Consider the following 8,975-nt stretch of genomic DNA (forward strand, 5'->3'; position numbering starts at 1 on the left):
GGCCACTGTATGTGGAATAATAACTAAAAAGCAGTAAACTAACTTTGACGTGCGAACACTCCAGATTGTCTAATGTATTTACACAGAATTAGGTGGCTTCGTTGCTGGGTTCGAATCCTATGATCGGCAGGAGTTTCACACAGCGTAAGCATAAAACACTAATACCTGTAGGTATAAAAAATACTTATTGTTTAATTGTAATTACTTGCACACACGCGCGCGCGCACGCGAATATATAACAGAGAGAGAGAGAAAAGGGGATATCACGCGCACATTAAATCACGCAAATTCAAATTAATTGAAAACTTAATTACCTTACTCTTACTGTTGTCTGTCCCTTTTAATTCCCCTCTTCTCTCACTCTCGTTCCCCTACTACTACTACTTCTACTACTACTCGATATGCGAGCGACTACATGAAAGTTAACTAATTTTTTGAAAAACGAGTGTTTATTAATTAATTATTCGTTTTTTATGTTTTCTTATTAGATGAGTGTTTCCATTTAACTATAATGCTGAATTTTATTTATTCATAGTTTCTACATTCTGCCTAGTTGCGTAGAATTTAGGATGAAAACGTTTTAGCATATATATATATATGAAATTAGTATATTTGGCCAGTTTTTTTTTCTGTAATGCAAGTTTCATTGAAGAGCGGGAATAATTCCTGTTCGTTTCTTTTGTAATCCGTTTTTTTTTTGTTTTTTTTTTTGGCGAACTAGTGTTCGAACATTCTGTTCACGTGTGAAAAGAAATTTACCGTATTCGAGAACGTTTTCGACTTCCATAAGTCGTCGTCAGATGAGTGATGAAAAAAAATGCGTTAGTGAGTCTAATGAAAAGATGATTAAAATCGTTTAAAATACTTACAAGTACTTAAGCGAGCCTTCACTCTCTTATTCAGCCTGATTGATGGTTGTTTTTATGGGGATTAGTAGGGCTTCATTGATTGGGAGACATAGATCACAGTGTGAGATGACTAACATGTTTTTAATTAGTATATCCCTAAATTCGGTTTTGTGGGTGTCGTGTGCTGTGAGGTGTTGGCAAATTGAACTATTCGGTGAAGACAGAAGATGTTAGTCGGTGTGAGGTACTGGTTCTAATCATGCTGATGTACGTGTTATTTAAATGCCCTATAGGAGAATTTATCTCCAAAAGTAACACGTACATTGGAAATGAAAAATACTGCTATTACTATTACTAATACTACTACTACTAATAATAATAATAATAATAATAATAATAATAGTTCTACTATCAATACTGCTGCTATAACTAATACTACTACTGCTACTACTAATAATAATAATAATATTGCTACTACTACTAAAATAATAATACTATTAATACTACTAATAATAATACTAATAATAATACTAATACTGATAATTTTATCGTTCCACTTTGTATATATTTACGCAAACATTATTGGCCACATATGTGCATACATGTTTCTGTAATTCCTCTTTTCAAAGAGACTACTTCGTCAGGCCAAAATATCATTTCCAAGACGAAAATCAAGACTCATTCTTTTTTATATAAAAGTTATTTATCTACTATTACTTAAGAGAAGAGGAAAAACAAGGAATAATGTAAATTAAGTAGATGAAGAGATGGAGGGTATAAAAAGTAAAAAGAAGCCAAAAAAAGAGAGAGCGTGCGAGGAATTGTACAACTTGGTCAGTTTTAAGGTAGGTATGTATTTTGAATTCCTACCTTATTTTCAATCAACTAATCGAAGAAATATATATATATATATATATATATATATATATATATATATATATATATAAAACCAGTTCAACTAACAAGATCTGCCGCTATCAATAACAATGAACCAGTCTACATTTATAATCCAAACCAAAATACTAATCGCAATGCCTCTAACCCACCTAATCGCATCAGGAGAAAGAAAAATATTTGGTTTAATCCTCCATTTAGCCTAAATGTCAAAACTAATATACCTAAGGAATTCTTCAACACTGTAGAAAACTCTTTCAAATACCCACACAGATATAGTTCTATTTTCAATAAAAATTCAATCCGGATTTCTTATTCAACAATGCCTAATTTAGCACAAAAATCTTAACATCTAATAACACAAAAAATTAAATCAGCCCAAAAAATCCCTTTCCTAATTAAACCCAAAACTAACTGTAATTGTAATATCAAACATCTTTGCCCACTCAATAATGATTGTATCCATAAAGATGTTATATATTCTTGCACTATTACTGAGCTCCCACGCAATCCTCCCATAATAGACACTAATATTTCGTCTTCAAGTTATTCTTCCCATCCTCCATCTGATATAGTTATTAATCCAATACACCATTCGAGCAGCCCTTCCATCTACAATCATACAACTAGTAATAATGATGATAATAATAATAATCATAATATTAATGAGAATAATACTATTTCTCCTAACAGCCATCCTAACACTAACAACACTCATTATCCCCTCCAAAATAGTCCTCATACAGACATTGTCCCACCATTTGTTGAACACTATGAACAAAATTCAAACTATTTAACTAATACAAATCAGCAAATTAATATTAATACCAGACCTCGAGCTTTTAATAAAGTACATACATATATCGGCGCTATTTCAGCATTAATTAAGAAAAGAATATCAAACCACATTTCTTCTTTTAACAACCATAATTCTAATAATAACCAAGGAACTTCTCTAACCACTTTAATAAAAAAAACTTAACTCTAACAATACTCCCTTCTCAATCAAATGGACTATTATAAAAAAAGTTAAGTCTTATACTCCAGGCTCTAAGTCATGTCGCCTCTGCACAACCGAAGCTATAACTATAATTACTTCCTCTCAAAGTAACAATATAATAAATTCTAAAAATGAACTGATCTCTTTCTGTAAACATAAGTCCAAATTTAATTATGGCAATTTTGAAATTACATAGTTTTTACTTTTACCCTTTATATAGATATACAGTATTTTTTCTTTAACTTTATCGTTTTTCGACATACTTCTTAATACTTTATAATTTAATAATCCTTTATTTTAATTCTTTATCTCTTCTTTGCATGGCCGGTTTTTTATCTGCATTTTCTGTTTTATTCTTTAAACTTTCCTATCTATCTAATATATAAATCTACCCACACTTTCATATCTTGTATGTATATGTACTTAAATTTTACTATATGAATTTACTTACTTTTTTCCCCTGAAATTGCAGATACCGGGCATCTTCTTCCCTTAAATAATTTTTATTTTTTATTTTTATTCTTATTTTATTTTATTTTATTTTATATATTATATTTTATATTTTATTTTTTATTATATTTTATTTTTTTATTTTTTTATTCATTCTTTATTTTCTATTTATTTATTATATATTTATTTATTTTTATTTTCCTTTTTTTATTTTCCTTTTAGTGTCGTTTAACAACTCTTGCTGACATTTTTTAAGTGATGACCTGTACATTTCAGTTGACCTATATTATTTTGCCCTATTTATCGTTTTTTTCTCTCCTTTCTCTTCCCAGATATTTTTTATTTATAGTTATGTCTCGGAAATAGAGTGAAAAGCACATCTTATTTTTCTTTTATTAATATTATTTTTTTTCCTTGTACACATTTTTTTTAATTATTCCATGGATTTCTGCCTTTGGATTATTATGGACCATCTTCTTCCAATTACGGGATTTCCTGGGATTTTACTTGTACAAATGGAAATTCTTTTAACTTTCTTGAAGTTTTTCATTTGGATTTTACCGTCACATGATTTTTTATCTTCCACCAGACTATCCATTCATGTGTAATCACCTTTTTCTTCACCATATTCCCTCTGCTTCACTTTTTTGTTTTCAAGTAAGATCTTTGACTTACTTGTTGTTTCATCAAATACTTCTGCATGCAAAATCCGATCCAGCATTTTGCTAATTCCTACCCTCTGATGAGAAAGAGAGTATTTCTTCGAAACTCCGCGGATTAAGGACTATCCATTTATCTAGTGTTTCCTTTTCAGATTGAAATGAGTTAAAAACATATTTAAAGTGTTTTTTAGCATAATTTATTAACTGTTTACTCATATATATATATATATATATATATATATATATATAAAGAGAGTGAAAGAGATTTGTTGTTTTTGTTGTTGTTGTTGTTTTTGTTGTTGTTTTTAAACGATAAATACGGTTAAATAGTGGCTTCGCCTCGAAGATCATTTTTTATTAACTTAGAAAGTTGCCCATGATTTATTTGGACGTATATAACATTTTTATTTTATTTATTACTTTTAATATATATATATATATATATATATATATATATATACATATATATATACATATATATATATACATATATATATATACATATATATATATACATATATATATATATACATATATATATATATATATATATTTGTATAATTGGGCAGCATTCTTTCATTTATATATGTCTGATTGAATATCAATGTTAAGCCCAATATATTCGTTTTTGCTTTTTGTTGGGTTTTTTTTTTTTGTCGATTTTTTTTAATAATGCGCACTTACTTTATAGTGCTTTCAGCAGGGAAATAACGACATTCGCCAAACATACTAGCATTATTAACTCACATGGGTCGTCTTCAGGCACTGTGGTATAGTGAATGTTCATTGGTGAACTGAACTAATAAAGATTATTATTATTGTTTAGAGTATAAACATTTGAGCACGTCGTTCTGGAGACGACCCATGTAGGTTGAAAACGATGGTACGTTTGACGAATTTCTCTAGTCTCTCGCGAAAAACACGAGAAAGTTAGCCGGCCATGTTGAAAAATGAACAAAAATCAATGTGCAGATCTTAGAGCCGATAGTCACTCGGACCTATATATACAGAGTGTTCGATAATTATCGTTACGAAGTTTTCTTGCCCATATTTATTAAATATATTGAACAATAAAATAACCCAAACATAAATATATACAATAATATTACTAGATTCAAAATATCAAAATTTTATTCAATGTAACCGCCCTGTGCATCTATTCAATGTAACCGCCCTGTGCATCTGTACATATATATATATATATATATATATATATATATATATATATATATATATACAGGGAGAGAGAGAGAGGAAACGAAGAAAGAGAGAGAAAAAGAGAGAGAGAGCGAAATTAAAATCAAGGCAATAAAAGTGGAAATTAAATGCCGCAAACGTTTGCTCTACACAAATCACGAATGATTTTTTGCGAGATGTTGGTCCATTCCTTACTTAATTTCTTCTTCAGAAACACCAAATTTATATGTTGGGAAGCTGAGACTTTACTCTCCAAGAGAGACTAAATATCTTCATCTCACAAGTTGATTTGAAACGTTTTAGTGATCTCCAAATCAACATTCGGTTCACATTTAAAGTCATCGCAATGATTTCTGCAGACATTCCGGATTTGAATAGCGCTACAATAGCAATTTGTTTCGCTAAAACATGGTCCATATTGTTAAAAGTAATCTTCAAGTTAAACTTTATTAATTAATTAGCTGAAAAAGATAAAAATTTCATTAAAATTCACTTAACATAGATAATAGAAAGTTGTAATGATAAATATTGAACACCCTATATATATATATATATATATATATATATATATATATATATATAATAAATTCCACAGTCAAACAACGTCGCAGCCCACAATAGCCATGACAGTCAAAGAACCGGAAGTCCAAGACTCGAGTTTCGCCCTCATTTGGGCTCATCAGTTAGACACATCCGAACTCAGGATTCGAAACCCGAGCCTCTTGCATGCAAGGCAAGCACTCTACCAACTGAGCAAACGCCACGCACACAAGCATTTCAATTAACCAACACAGATCAAGCAAACCGCGCCGAAATCCGACTGTGAAATGAACCTACTTCGTCTCAACAAGGGACGCGGTCATCCAACCAGCTAATAATAACCCCAAGCTGATGTCTCACAAGTAGGAGTTTTAACTCGAAAGGACGATGCCATCCAGCAATACTAACCAAGCGAGCAACTTATGATAGGATATATATATATATACTAGCGGGGCACCTGGCTTTGCCTAGTCGTAATATACGCTTAAATATGATATTTTAATTTATCCAGATTTCGTATATATTATCAGACTTGTGATTTCAAAAGTATTTGAATGCCATCAGCTAGAATCGAAACCGAAAGCAAAACTGCAGCATCCAAAGCTGGTGGCGTTAATACTGTACCAACCTGACATTCATATACACTGATTAACAATTAAAAATAAGATGAATATAAAAAAATGTATGAAGATTTTTTTTCAATTTTGACCCCTTTTTGATCCCTTAACAACTATTTTAACCGGCTAAAGATCTATAAAAGAACGGTGCATAAAATATCCGATCAGTTGAGGATTTTAACGCCGCTCTGCGACTTTTAGTTTCGGAAGCGATAGAGTGGTAAAATACAACTAAAAAGACAGACAGACAAATATATAGCCTTTTATATATTAGAAATAGAAATATACCAGCGAGGAGGGGGCGCCCGGCTTTGCCCGGTCGTAAAATAGACTTAAATATGATATTTTAATTTGTCTAGATTTCGTATATATTAAAAAGTCATGATTTCAGAAGTAAAAAAAAAAAGAAAAGATACTTGGGTGCCATCAGCTAGAATCGAAACCGAAAATAAAACTGTAAAATTCAAAGCTGGTAGGATTAGTACTGTACCAACGTAACACAACGTGATTACAAAATAAAAATTAAAAGATAAACTAAAATGAATGTAAAAAATGAATAATGATTTTTTTCATTTTTGATTCATTAATGGTCCGTAAAAATCCAATCATTTGAGGCCCCAACGCCGCTCTGTGACTTTTAGTTTCGGAGAGACAGTGTTTTAAAAAATAAAGACAGACAGACAGACAAGCATATAGCCTTTTATATATTAGACATATATATATATATATACATATATATATATATATATATATATATATATATATATATATAATTTATAAAAAATATATATGGTAATTAAAAAAAAATATATATATAATAATTTATAAAAATATATATGGTAATTAAGCTACACAGAATATTCTCACATTTCATTCTTGTAAGAATTCGTCAGGCTTATGCATATGAAGCTTAATTGCCATATATATTTTTATAACTTACTAACTAGCTCTACTTATGTATTGAGCACTGTTGAAGCAAATACTTAAAGTTTAAGCATAAAATTATACTTTCGTATATTAATTTAGTCATCGACATACAGTCCTGTTTCGTTGCATCACAAATCACAACTCATCAGTGCTGCTAGACCTCTCCCAAGCCGATGATTGAACCTAGAACCATCGCGTTGAAAGTCAGCAGTTCTACCGATCGACACACGGGAGCAGCGCCCGTAAATAATCTAGCCAAATGTCTATTTAAACAAACATCCGTCCACCACTTATGTATATATATATATATATATATATATATATATATATATATATATATATATATATACAGGGAGAGAGAGAGAGGAAACGAAGAAAGAGAGAGAAAAAGAGAGAGAGAGCGAAATTAAAATCAAGGCAATAAAAGTGGAAATTAAATGGTAACGTTACTAATGATTATTATATTGTCCAATTTCTACTGTACACTCTTTAATCCTTATCCTTGAGTGGCCTCTTGGCCTTGATAATGAGTTGATACCTATGAAAAAAAAAAAAAAAAGTCCAATGTGAACAAGTTCTAATTGAATCGTCCCCCTAAGTAATCCAAGTTTCAAAATTCCCACTTTTTACTATGCTAAAATCACAATGACTAATGTATGCCTATTAACCCTTATCCTCGAGTGGCCTCTGGGCCTTGATAAGTGGTGACACCCTTGTAAAAAAAAAAAAGATTAGTTGGACATCATTACTAAGTATCAATCTGTTTAATGTTTGTTTTTCAGTGACCATTTAAGTGAGTGCGTTTACAGTTGATAATTCACAAGTATTAGAGCGAGACTAAAATGAAAATAAATACTCACAAGCAACGATTGTTAGAATAGAAACAAATAGAAATTTTAAAAATTCAGTGAGTGCGTTTTAGGCCAAAACGGGAGAAGGGCGTAAATACTTTTTGACTGAGTCTCCTTTTAAAAATCTACCAAAAATCAAGTAATTATCCAATTGATACGAAATTTTCATCGATTATTAAGTGAAAAATGAACTTTATAAGGCTCTACTTTTTTTCATAATCGATATCTACATATATATTTTTTGCCTACAAAACCCCCTTCTTTTTATATTGTTACAAATATGCTTAAAATAATCAGTCGGAACTGAAAAAAAATGTATTGTATTGTGAAGAGGGTGAGGATTTTAGATAAAACAAAACAAAAAAAATCATATGTACATGTGTCAGATTTTAACGTTGAAAATCCTAATTTTTGAGTGTGTTTAATTTTTCATCCATTATGTTTTGAAGTGTAAAATTCGTTGAATATGTTAATAATTATTTTTTCAGATTAGCAATATGTGTGTGTGTCATTATTTTTACGAAACCCACTACTTTTAAATCTTTGAAAAATAAATTAATAATTTTTTTAGTGAGCTAAATATTGCTATTACACCATTGGTTAGAAAATGCTTTGAAAAATCGATACCAAAAAAGAAAAACATCGAGAATGATTTTGCTAAACATACAATTTATTTCGGCAATTTGTCGTTACATGATGTTGTTCGTATTTACAAATAGTTGTTATCTCTCCCTCTCCCTATTTGCTGTGACCTGCGCTTGACTTAGTTTAAAGTGTGGAAGACTTGCATCTACCACTCTCTCTCTCTCTCTCTCTCTCTCTCTCTCTCTCTCTCTCTCTCTCTCTCTCTCATCCAGAAACACTTGGTCCTGATAATAAGACAGAGCGAGACGACTAAGCGTTATACTATACGCAGGAGTTATTTCCAGCACATACGGCGTCTAGCATTCCCAAAATGCTCACCCATCAGGTACTGGCCAGCCGCCACA

The sequence above is a fragment of the Euprymna scolopes genome, chromosome 18 (genome assembly GCF_053919585.1).
Source record: "Euprymna scolopes isolate OS-2025 chromosome 18, ASM5391958v1, whole genome shotgun sequence".
Lineage (NCBI taxonomy): Eukaryota > Metazoa > Mollusca > Cephalopoda > Sepiida > Sepiolidae > Euprymna > Euprymna scolopes.